The 12,705-nt window shown below is 37.9% G+C and overlaps 1 protein-coding gene across 5 annotated transcripts in view; it reads left to right on the top strand.

Moving 5' to 3' along the window:
- Positions 1–12,705, top strand: part of LRRN2 (leucine rich repeat neuronal 2) — a 153,857-nt gene that overhangs the window by 102,847 nt on the left and 38,305 nt on the right. For 4 of the 5 annotated variants that reach the window (XM_060689774.2, XM_060689773.2, XM_087889464.1 and 1 more), the window contains exon 2: positions 4,264–4,391. The exons of the other annotated variant lie outside the window; for it this stretch is intronic. The gene's annotated coding sequence lies outside the window, so the exon portion shown is untranslated. The remainder of the gene's footprint in view (positions 1–4,263; positions 4,392–12,705) is intronic. 5 annotated transcript variants of the gene reach the window in all.

Here is a 12,705-nt window from a genome sequence, read left to right on the forward strand (position 1 = left end):
ACCATAATGAGCAGGTTCCTTTAGGGACATAAGTTGAGGACTATCTATATTAAGGCCTGCTATTTCTAGGCACTTAATTAACGAATTGTGGAAGGGCATTGAATGTTTTCTTTTAATCAATCCAAGCTGCATTCAAGTTGGTTTTCACTCTCTTACAGTTGTCCAAAAATCCTCTAGTGAATCAGGAGCTAGTGCTTTGTTCCTCTTTGAAAATTGCAATTTGAAAGTTTGTTGGTAAGCAGGTAATTGGCTTGTAGTTGCTTGGTCCTGCCCCTCTTATTGGAGCTTATCAGATAGGTTTTGTCAGATGTCAATCGGTCTTCAGTTTCACCTCCTTGCATCAGGATGTTAAAACTGCTTGGCGATGAGTGGCTGTAGACCAGTCTGATACTTCAACCAAAGAACATGCAGTTCTTCTTCATGCAGTGCTGACCAATTCTTGCAAGGCCAATTGCAAAGAAAATTCTCCTCCTGGATTTTGCCAGTCAAAATTCTTTAACTGACAGAGTCCATAAAATATCTTCTCTGCCTGACCAGGTGGAATGGGACAATGTGATGTGGATGAAGTGGTTTCTCAGGTAACTGGTCCCATGCTATGTGTGGCTTTAGAGTCGTAACCAAATTAAGATATAGAAATATTTTGCAAATATAAAAGAGGTCCCTATTTCCATTTTTTCTTCTGCTTTTGCTTTTTAAGTGGTGGAGATAAAAGCTAGGGCAAATATTACCCAATTTGATCCAAAATATTCTGACAGCCATTGGAGTTAGAAGAGCTAACATAAATAATACATACAATTTGTAACAAACTGCATTACATCCTACCTCATGGCAACCTGATCAAGACAATTATGCAAAGGAAGAAAGAAAATTAATTCTCCCTATCATTTTCCTTGTCAAGGAAAAATCCCTCCTGAATCTATACAATGTGATAGAGTTTGTTTGTTATTGTTATTGTTGTTTGCTTTCCAAAGCCGGCTATGAAAAAAGGATCAATCTGTCATCTCCTTTGACATAATTCTCCCTCCCTCCCTCCCTCCCTCTCTCTCTCTCTCTGCAATTTTTTTTATTTTATTCCCAAAATTAAAATACAAACTCCCCCCCCAAAAAAGAGAGAAGAACAAAGCAAAACTAAACAAGACAAGAAAAAATGCATAAAAACACATGCACATTAATTGTCCCTCCCAGTTGAATACTGATAAATTTATTTCACCAATTATATTCTAACGCGCCCCCCCCCTTGCAAAACAGACCCAAAGTTTATAAACTTCTAGAACTCTGTTTACTAAGCAGTATGGAAAAAGAGGGAGCAAAGAGCACACAGGAAGTAGATGGGATGTTCTATACCCCATTAGCTACCTCCAAGGGCCCCAGGCTAATTGGTGTAGCCATTTCTTCAAGGCCTTTCAGAAGGCCAAAAGGGTGGGAACAGATCTGACCTCAGGTGCAAGAGAATTGGAGCCACAGCACAAAAGGATTCTGCCGGCTGAAATTCCTTGGCTGATGGAGTCTATAGTATGCCCCTTCTGCCAGCATGAATGGAGTGGACTAATCCCACTGGGGCAAGCCAGTTTCTCAGATAGCCAGGACCCATGCCATGAATGACTTTAAAGGTGATAACCAACACCTTGAATTGGACCCAGGAGCAAAGTGCAGCTCATGAAACAGTGATATAAATGGACCATCCTAAGGGCCCCAAGTTGCCCATTCAATTGTGATCTGCACCAACTAAAACTTCCAGATACTGTTCAAGGATAGCCCCATTTGGAGCACATTGCATAGTCCAAGTAAAAAATGACCAGGGATTGAGTGATTGAGCTCAGGAGCTCCCAATCCAGGAAAGGGTGCAACTGGCACACAATATGAAGTTGTGCAAAGGCTCTCCTAGCTACGACTGCCACCTGCTCATTGAAAAGGAGTTATGAGATTGTGTGCTACAGATTATGCGCTGCAGCAGAAGCAGGGGTGAAATCCAGCAGAAATTTGAAGCAGTTCGGAGAACTGGCAAATACCACCTCTGGCTGGCTCCAGAGTGGGGTGGGAATGGGGATTTTGCAGTATCCTTCCCCTGGAGTGGGGAGAGAATGGAGATTTTGCAGTATCCTTCCCTTGCCACACCCACCAAACCACACCATGCCCACCAAGCCACGCCGACAGAACCGGTAGTAAAAAAAAATTGGATTTCACCACTGAGCAGAAGACTCATTTTATCACTGAGCTTGGCTGTGAGATTGACCTAGCATCGTGATTTTGACTGAATGATTGTAACTATCCTGTAACATGTTCTTGGGATAACAAACATAATCAATTGAAGACAAGTAAAGCCTAAATGTGTATCTCAGAATTCAATGTGACACAAATCTAAAAATCTGAAGAACCAAATGAGATTGAGGATTATGAGAGATGAAATCCAATGATTCTGGAGCCAGAAGACAATAAACTGGGAAAGGATGTTATAAGTTGATCACATCATGAGCTATAATATAACAACCTCTTAAAGGCTAAAGACATCCTAACTGCTATAACAGAGGAGCAGAATAAAATATTAATATAAAGTTTTAAAACCATGTTAAAACCCCTGGGAGGCCATACATAGGTACCAGCCTGGGGCAGAAAATAGGTCTGAACTCTAATTCAATGCAAAGCACAAATCCAGTGTAGAATGAGATAATACAAGCTGTTTCTTAATCTCACTTGACAATGAACAGAATGTATAATTTGTCCACTGTCTAATTTAAAATTCTCCATTGAACTCAGCCTCCAATATGTAATTTAGGATCTCAGTAGCTCAGCTGCACTGTGTACCAAAAAGGGAGGAAAGTTAAAGCTGCTAGCACTTGCCAAACAAATAAATCCCACATGCTTGTAATGTAATGGTGGGAATGAAAGGGAGAATACTGGATTCAGCAATCAGCAGATCCATCCAAAAATCAGAATAACCTTTGCAATTGGTTGCCCCAATTGCAACTCTTTGAATGGATGACATGACATGGGGAAGAGGGGGAGGGAGTAACAGATATCCTAATCACTACAATTATCTCTTATTCTCCTGATGTTTTTAGTATGTGTGTCTGCAATTTTCTGTCTCTTCTGTCTCAGCTGTAGTGATCCAGACAGAGGTGACCAAGGCATGAATGACGGTGTGTAGGGCATTCCAATCCAGGAATGCACACACTGATGTACACAATCTATTTGTGCAAAACCCCTCCAAGCCATAGCTGTCATCTGCTTTTCATGCAGGAGCCCTACATCTAGGAAGATCCCAGTGCCGTGCACTGATACTGTTGTGGGTGGAGCAATATCTCCCAGAATCAATGATGGACCCAGTGGCTACAAAATCCAAAGCCACTGGATCTTGCTAGGATCTGAATCTCTTCTTCCCAATCGGGACCCCCACAGTCTTCAGACAGGGAGACAGAACCTCAGCAGCATTGTTTGGTTAGACAAGGTTTGAGATGATGTATGGTAATTGCCATTAAAACATTATCACTTCTCCTTCTCAAGTCATAAAGAGTCATGTCTTTTCCTGGAAATGTATGGTTGTCACTTTGCAGCTGCCACATGTTCCAAGGAAACTATATCCTTGTCTTAAAAAGTGTCAAACAGATGCTACATTTGCTGTCCCTATGAGCATTCTAGACCATCTTTTTTGGAATGAAATCAAAAACATTGGTGCAGCCTAACATCCATTCTTTCGGGCCTTAGCTAATAGCAGTTGGACATATGCATGATGTGTGTTTATATTTTGCTTTTGAAACGATGAATTCTGGAAGCCTTCTAGAGGACACTTAACATGCAAAGCAAAACACTTAAAACAGACAGCATATTTTGTTCTATTCTAAATGCAACCTCTTGAAATAATGTTGTTTTATTTTGAGAAATGCTGCAAATAGTTCACACCTGAACAGTTTTGCTCCTAATAGCCGTACAGTATTTTGTCCTCATTGGACTATTGAAGCATAGGAAAGGAGGCTGAGAGTTTTCCACATAAATTTTATTTAGTTCTGTAAACTTCAGGAACCCTTTATTAAAACCTCCCTTTTATTTCTCGGTGGCTTTATTTTTATTCTATTTCAGACAGAGCCTAAACTTGAGTTTGCTGATACAGGCAATCCTGCACCCTGGAGTCATTACACACAGCATTACTATGTAAACAAGTAATACGAGTGTTGAAAAATGGTAATATTAATTTGGCAGATTGTATGGCTGCTTCATATAATGCTAAAGAATTCCTTTGGTTGTTTGTTTTTTTTTCATTATCCACAGTTTATTTTTTAAAGACTACAATCAACAGAGTTCTACAGTAGAACAAAAGATTGCTGTGGTCTTTTGCCTATTTCCAATCTGCAGACTGTCGACACCTGATTGTCTGAAGGACGCTAAATCCAGCAATGGTAAGATGCTAAAATGACTCTTGAAAATTCTTATTAGCAAATGATTTGTTCCAACTCTGGCAATGGATATCTTTTTAGAAAAGAATTGTCAGTATAAAATACTACAGTTTTTTATGTTCCCATTACTTTTCCATCTTATTGTCCATGGAGATTCTCAGTCATCTAGATCATGGTTGTCCCAAAGGTGCTTTTTCAAGAGGCAACTGGACTTTCTGGTAAAAAGAAAAAGAAGAAAGAAAGTCCAATTGCCTCTTGAAAAAGCACTTTTGGGACTTCCATCTTATTCTAAATTTTGTTAAAGCCAAATTCACTGGTATTTATTGATGGCACTCAAAACAAGATTGGGTAGACCCTCCGGGTATTGGTACATTACATTTTGCATCATCTTTAGCCATTGGCCATGCTAGTTTAGGCTGATGGAATATGTAGTCAAACAGCATCTGGTGGGCCATAGTTTACTACTTCTACCCTAGATACACTCATCACATGCTGGTGAAAAGGCTGCCCCCGTCTCGCCTGCACTGTTAGCAAGTCAAGAAAACCAATTCTGGGCCAACATCTAAGAAAACAGAATGCATGGTAAACATGTCAGGAATACATTTGGAACCTTGACTTGCATTGCACATACTATATGATCAAGGTAATTTTCTAAATAAGAATCAAATAGCCTGTGTGACTTTTTAAAAATTATTTTAGTCAAGGAAAAATACTATTAAGCATTCTGAAAATATGGTTTAAAAAGTATTCATATATTCCTTCTGGTTAGTTAATTAGTTAGAAACGAGTAGTTAATCACATTAAAAATGTTCACTTCATTGTCACCTCAGATTTGAAAATCAATTCATCAATAATTCTGTCATCCATATTTTATGCTGCTTGCCTCTAATAAAGTTTATAGTTATCATCTTCTTTGCTGCCCTTAATTTGTATGATATAGCAGAACATTACTTTTTCTGACATCAAGAACCAAATGTATTGTTGTCTTTCTTTAAGAGCTCAGGGTGGCAACCGTTGTTTTCTATTTCTGCTTTTTATCTCACAACAAGCTCGTATGGTATGTAACTTAAACCGAATGTAATGCCTAGCTCCTAGTTACAAAATAACACAGAGCTGGGTTGAGGCAGGAGTGTTTGAGACAAAAGAGAAAAAAATGTTCTTTGAACTAGAGTTGGGAAACACACTTTGAAGTCACTTTGAAGGTGAGTGGGGAGTGCCATCTGTTGTGCCCTCCATAAACAGTCACTTGCCCATTCTGGCCACTAATTTAACAGTGCAGTATGAGCCCTACTTGGAGCAGTATCAACCAAATTGGCAAGGAAACATGTGCTTTTCTATAAATTATGATACTAGGTAAAGAAATCACATGATTGAATACACACCTTCTAAAGTTGTATATTGAAAAACTGCAGAATAATCACCCAGGCTCCTAACAAGGCCATTCAGTATTCATTTCTGCCATCCTATCCCACTACAGATTTGTTTCTCTTTAACTGTTAGGATGTTGAGGAAAATATGTTTTCCCATGAAGCCAATGTGTTTCAAGAGGGCCTTGTTTCCTCAGTCTGTCCCAGTTTAGAGCAATTCACAGCACAGCTGTTCCCAGGTTACGATGACTGACCTCCCACTCACTCCTTCTGCTGCCTAATCTCTTGAGAAGGGAACGCAAGCTGCTCTCTTTTGCACTTAAAGTTGTCAAGCTCAGTGGAAAAGAGACGGTCTAAAGTTTTTAAGCCCATACTCTGTCTTCTTATTACCTCCCTTAATTTGTTAACTGAGCTGAACTTATATCTTTCCTTCTTTATGACCTATTCCTGCTGACAGTTCTTTTAATGTACTTACGCCAATCAGTCTATTTGCCATCTGCTCCATCAATGAAGCAGCTTTGTGGTTGGAAACTGTCAAGAACCAAGAAGTCTCCAAGGACTGGCATGGAATTTAGCCAAACCTGGCATCATATTAGAAATGCATACAGAAAGGCAGAAATAGAGAGCCAGCTATTATTTTTAAAACAAAAGGCCCGTTTAGGTTATAGTTTACTTCCCTATAGCTTCTCTTCCCTGGAGATTTTGTAGGGCTATCATGTCTGGGCTTAAAAAATCTGATCAACCACTCGGTTTTTCTATAGATTTCTGCTTCCATCTAATTGTTACCTGGAGTTTTGTATTCTGGATCTGGTACCCCTGCTTCTTTTTGCTCCTGTAAAGTCATATCCTACATTGGACTAGTTGATGTAAACACTGTAGTTCTTAATTAGCACTGTGAAGTGCTAAGTGAAACAAACATAAGTGTACATATGTACTCAAAGCAAATCAAAATAACGCAATTATGGTACTAGGCAAAGGTCATCAACATATTGTTGCCTAGATAATAAACAACCTATTAAAGATTATATATTTCTTTTGAAGGTATTGCAGCAAGTTATCTAGAACTGTGAATTTAACCCACAGGTGGCAGCATGCTAAAATTATACAAATTGTCAACTTCATTAATTGTGTTGGCAATGTTTCAAGTAAATTGGTCACCAATCATAAAACAAAGTTTCACAATGAATCTTATTGTTGGTTTATTGTCCATATTTGCTGAATCACATTAATTAATGTGACATAAAAATTGACTCAGTTTCTCTTATTACCATAACTGCCAGGTTTGTTATTATAAAACTATGGAAGATTAAACTATATTTTCCCGTACTGGTGAATTTAAGGTTGAAGAATTGCTCTGGCCAAAATAGTAATATAACAAAGAGTTTTGAAAACTTTGCAAAGAAGCTAATGACTTATTAGCTATTGTTTTGTCACTACAAGAAACAACAAAAATATACGAAAAATTTCTGGGATTTAAGTAAAGCATGTGATTTAGATGAGGGGCTAGAAGGGATGTTTATAAAATTTGCAAATGACACAAAGCTCAGAGATTTTATTAACCCATCAGAAGGATTCCAAAGGATCTTAATCGACTTGAATATTGAAATTTATCCAACAAAATATTGTTCACTGGGGAGAAATATAAAGTTCTACAGTTAGTCAGAAAATCCCTCGTATAAGATAGGTAGTACCTGGCTCAAAGTAAATATTATGAGAAAGATCCGGTTATCCAATAGACCACAGATTATGTATGAGCCAAAAGTATGCTACACCTGCCAAAAAGTCAATATGGTTTTGACTGCATCAAATACAGAGATATAATATCAAGTTCATGGGAAGCAATAGTACTGCTGAATGCTATTATTAGTCACACCACACCTGGAATACTATGTTCAGTTCTGGCTGACACAACATAAAAAGGATTCTGAGGAACTGGAAAAAGTGCAGAGAAGAGTAACAAAGTTAGTAAAGGATTTGGAGACTAAACCCTACAAAGGACAGTTAAAAAAACTTGGTTTGTTAAGCCTACAAAATAGGAGACTATGGAGAGTCATGATTGCAATCTTTCAATACATGAAGGGGTGTCACAGGGCAGAGAGTGTGGATTTCTTACCTATAAATTCCAAGAATAAGATAGGAACAATTGGGGGAAAGCTTTAAAAAGGGAGATCCAAACTTGAAATCAGGAGACATTTCCTGACTGTGGGAAGTAGAACAGCCCGCCTCTTGAAGTCATGGATGCTTCATCACTGAAAGTTTTCAAATAAAGATTAAATAGTCATTTTCTCAGGGTGATTATGAGGATTCTGGACTGGACAAGGGATTGGACTAGAAATCCTCCAAGGTCCTGTCCAGTTCTGTGATTGTCCTGATTTTTGTGAACGTGTGTGTGAATCTGTTACTAGGGCATCATGCCATCCGATGCAAAATGCCAGCCTTCCTTTTTGCATAGCACAGTCCCAATCTTGGTCATCCTCTTCTTCCAAATGAATATCAGTTTAGAATAAAAAATTCCATGCATGTAGACTTAGCAGCAATTGTGAGTTGAATGTAATCTGTTGTTTGGCATTCTCTGACCTGATATACCTGAATTGGATTGTTTCTTCCAAAATTCTACAGGCCAGACTGGCTGGAAGATGGCACCTGAAGGGTATCTTGGGGAATAGCAATAGCAATAGTACTTAGACTTATATACCTCTTCACAGTGCTTTACAGTCCTCTCTAGGCAGTTTACAGAGTCAGCATATTGCCCCCAACAATCTGGGTCCTCATTTTACCAACCAAGGCTGAGTCAACCTTGAGCTAATCAGGATCGAATTGCTAGCAGTCGGCAGAATTAGCCTGCCATATTGTGTTCTAACCATTGTACCACCACTGCTCTTGAAGTCAATGAATTGGTGCATTAGTGAAGATGGCAGTTGCCAAACCTCTATGTATTCATCAGATCAAATCGACATAAAAGGAAAAAGAAGGGGCACCACTCCCTTCCCCAATATGCCTTGGGGTGATGGCTATCATATCTGGGCTGTAAAAAGTCAGTTGACCACAGATGGTAGCAAACAGATTTTATTTATTTAATTTTTATGACTGCCCATCTCATCAGGTGACTCCGGGTAGCACACAATTTTTTAAAAATAAAAGCAATTACACTAATACAAAAAATTAAAATATGCTTTGTAGCAGATACATAAAACTCTCACTCCTTGCTGTAATCTAGTAGTTTTCTAAAGTTTAGAAGACCAGATATAATACCTACTCATTAAAGATCATTTCACCTTGTATATCTGATTTTTCAACGCACTTTCCAAGTAATGAATATTTTTATTTTTTAAAAAAATCATGAAAAAATATTTGTCCTGAGTATTATTATTTTTTAAGTGATATAGACTCAGTTATATTTGGTTTATCTTTCACACCATCTTAATTATCCTGATGTTACAGGTGGATGTTTATACCTGCCTCCACTATCCTTTTACATTTCTAAGGAGGCTCCTTGTAAAAGCAAGCCAAAAAGGGCCTTGGTAGTACAGTGGTCTAAAGCACCCTGTTATTAAGAACAGCTGCCTGCAATTACTGCAGGTTCGAATCTCGCCAAGGCTCAAGGTTGACTCAGCCTTCCATCCTTTCTAAGGTAGGTAAATTGAGGACCCAGTTGTGGGGGCAATAAACTGACTTTGTATAAATATACAAAAGAATGAAGGCTATTGCTTAGCGCATTGTAAGCCGCCCTGAGTCTCCGGAGAAGGGCGGCATATAAATCAACTTTTTTTTAAAAAAATGCAATGAAAAAGTTTATAAACATATCACAGTTTAAACAATAAGACAATAAGCTGTTAATCTTTAACAGCTGCACCAGGTATAGTTACCTCTCTCAACTACCAAAAGCCAATCACCAGATGCAGTAAAGTATCTCTTTGTTGCCATCTAGTGGATGTTCATATTTTTACAGTCCAGCTCTGATAACTTTAGAGTCATGCAGCATTTTTAAAAGTAAAATTCTTCCCATCTCCTCAATGCTCTGCAAAGTTGCACTTGTATGGTGAAACTTCTATGAATCCAATTTAATAAAATCCTACTTTAAAACAACCATTTCAGGAAAGATCAGAAAAACTATCTCAGATACCCTGGGTTCTTTAATTGACAATATGAATCTAAATAGATCAGTGAAGTGATAGAATTTTACTCTTTTTTCAGATTGCAAAAATGTTAAGAGTAGTAAAATTCTGCTATCAGGCATTAGAAACACCTTTGCCACAAGAATTAAAAATTAACATTATTAATTAGTGTTGCTGACCTGTGACTCAACTAGAAACTTTGCAAATTATTACTGAATAATTTTACCAGTGGGGTTTTTTTTGAGGGGGGAGGTATCAGTAGTTTGAAATTATTCTATCACAATACTGTCCTTAGCCTCAAAGTACTAGCTCATTAATTACAGGCTAGAACCCTGCTGGAATAGAAGATTTTTCCCCCCATTAATATCTAACCCAAACATTTAGAGCAAGGTGCTATTCATCCGGATATATGGTATCTGCATATGTTCCTTTATGTGCCTATTTGCATATGTATGTGTGTGGACCAGGCTTTGGGTGATACCTTACAATTGTGCTGCAAAATATGCTGCAAAAATATTCTTCAATTTTTAGTTTCAGATAAAGTAGATACTTAGTTTTCTTTCCTGTGTAGTACTTAGATGAGCAAAAGTTCATTTAAACTGTGTCAATGCACACAAATGTATTGATTTGCCTGACTTTTGCTACTTAGCACCAATTTTCACTCATTTGGCTTTTTCCCGCCATTCAGGCAGGCATTATATAATCCTAAGGCACTGAGTGATTTCCTGAAATTACAATGCCAATTGGATTTGCCTGCGATGATGACTTCAGCAAATGAAAACTGCTATGAAAAGTCATTTGAAAGATCTGTGGCTTAGATATGCTTCTTAATTAGAAGTTATGCAATGAATGTGACACAGAGGATAGTATATAGTTACCAATTTGACTATAGTTATCCTCGTATGTAAATGTATTTTACAGGAAGACTGAAAAAGAAAGATGTTTCAGTACTGTAAGTTTCCTGAAAAAGGTTGGTAGTATTGGCTCAGCCTTAGTTTACAAAAAGGAATTACTTTGATCTTTTAGCATTTTCTCTAGAACAGCAAACTGCCATGCAGTTCTATGGAAAGATATTAGAATATCTGTGACATTGGGTGGACATTATTATTATATAATAAGCACTAGCATCCTCCAGAACATTTCCACTCCTAGAGCACAACCAGTGTGGTTAATGGCTAGTAAGGAATTCTAGAACCTGCAAGCCCATTAAATTTGATTCTCATCAGATTTGAGGAAGGCTAATGCTGGGAATTAGGAGTTTTCTGCTGTTCATCTGGTCTTACATTCCACAGCACAGTGTTAGAAGTCAAACATCTAGTTTAAATTTAAACCTACTTAACAAAAATTATTAAAGCACCAGGTTAGAAACCAGGAGACTGTGAGTTCTAGTCCTACCTTAGGCATTTAAACCAGCTGCAGGACATTGAGCCAGTCACTCTTTCTCAGTTCAACTCACCTCACCTTATGATGAAAATAGAAGAAGGAAGTAATATTAGATATATTATTCACCTTAATTTTTTTCTAAAAGTAAGGGCATGAGAGCAATTACCCATCTTGGTATAAATTAAATAGATAAATAATAAAACCTAAAACAAAAACATATTGGTGCACTCTCTGTAGAATATACCTTCTGCAGATTTGAATAGCAACCATCACCCTCTAGAACAGGGATGTCAAACTCCTGCCCCGCAGGACAGATGTGTCACATGCTAGCCACACCCACCCCTGGTTTAGCAAAGGGAGGGGGAAGTCCTGATACATCAGGTGCTGCTGTGACGATGCAAGTTTGACACCCCTGCTCTAGATCCATTGGGATTGCAACTCCAAGACGTTTCCAGTTAGAAGGATGCAGTTCCAAGACAACTGGAAGGTGCCATATTGGATAAGATTATCTTATAATATAGCCTCAATTAAAAGAAAAACATTCTTGTTTTCATCTGACATTAAAATCCTAAATATTTTTCTCCTTTACACTGTGGGAAAAGAAGCCATCAGTGTTTGTAAATTATTTTTTGAAAAGCATTACAAAGGAGATGGCTATTAGGCTATTCCAGCCCATTTTAATGTGAATTTCATCTCCAGTAAAAGTGTGGTTTATGAAGTCTGATTTCTGCCAAAGAACCTGAAAATCTGGAGACGCTATTGAATGAGTTGCTGGGCTTTTGTATAAATGAATCAAATTTTGTAAATATCTTAGGTCTAGAATATAGATAGTTTGGTACTTAAATTTTAGCAAAGTGCTTTCTGAAGTAATAGAGGTCTTAGTCTTTTTCAAATGAAAGACAAATGAAAGATGTTTAAGACCAAAGAAGTTTGAGGACATGGCCATGCCTACAGGTTCAGCCTTTGGCATATCTACCCTGTTTCCCCCAAAATAAGACATCCCCTGATAATAAGCACAATCAGGCTTTTGAGCGCATGGCAATAAGGCCAAACGCTTATTTCAGGGTTCAAAAAAAACATAAAACAGGGTCTTATTTTCGGGGAAACACAGTAGCCACGGAGTTCCTTCCAAAGATGATATTGTATTTTTAGTAAGAAGATTTGAAGATTTAAATAGTTTGATGATAGCCCCAAACATTCACAATTCCAGTTTCTATTCAGATCTCAATGTTAAATATATAAAGATCTTGGAAGCAACTGGATATGGAGAGTTGTGAGAGTATAGATAATTCATGTTGCCGCCTTCTGCATTCTGCAGGTGAATGCCCACATAAGGGATACTTGGAATACTGCATCTAGTTTTGGTTGAGTTTTGGTTGCCACAATGTAAAAAAGATGTTGAGACTCTAGAAAGAGCACAGAGAAGAGCAACAAAGATGATTAAGAGACTGG

The sequence above is a fragment of the Pantherophis guttatus genome, chromosome 3 (assembly GCF_059756535.1).
Source record: "Pantherophis guttatus breed Tessera chromosome 3, ASM5975653v1, whole genome shotgun sequence".
In the NCBI taxonomy this organism is placed as follows: Eukaryota; Metazoa; Chordata; class Lepidosauria; order Squamata; family Colubridae; genus Pantherophis; species Pantherophis guttatus.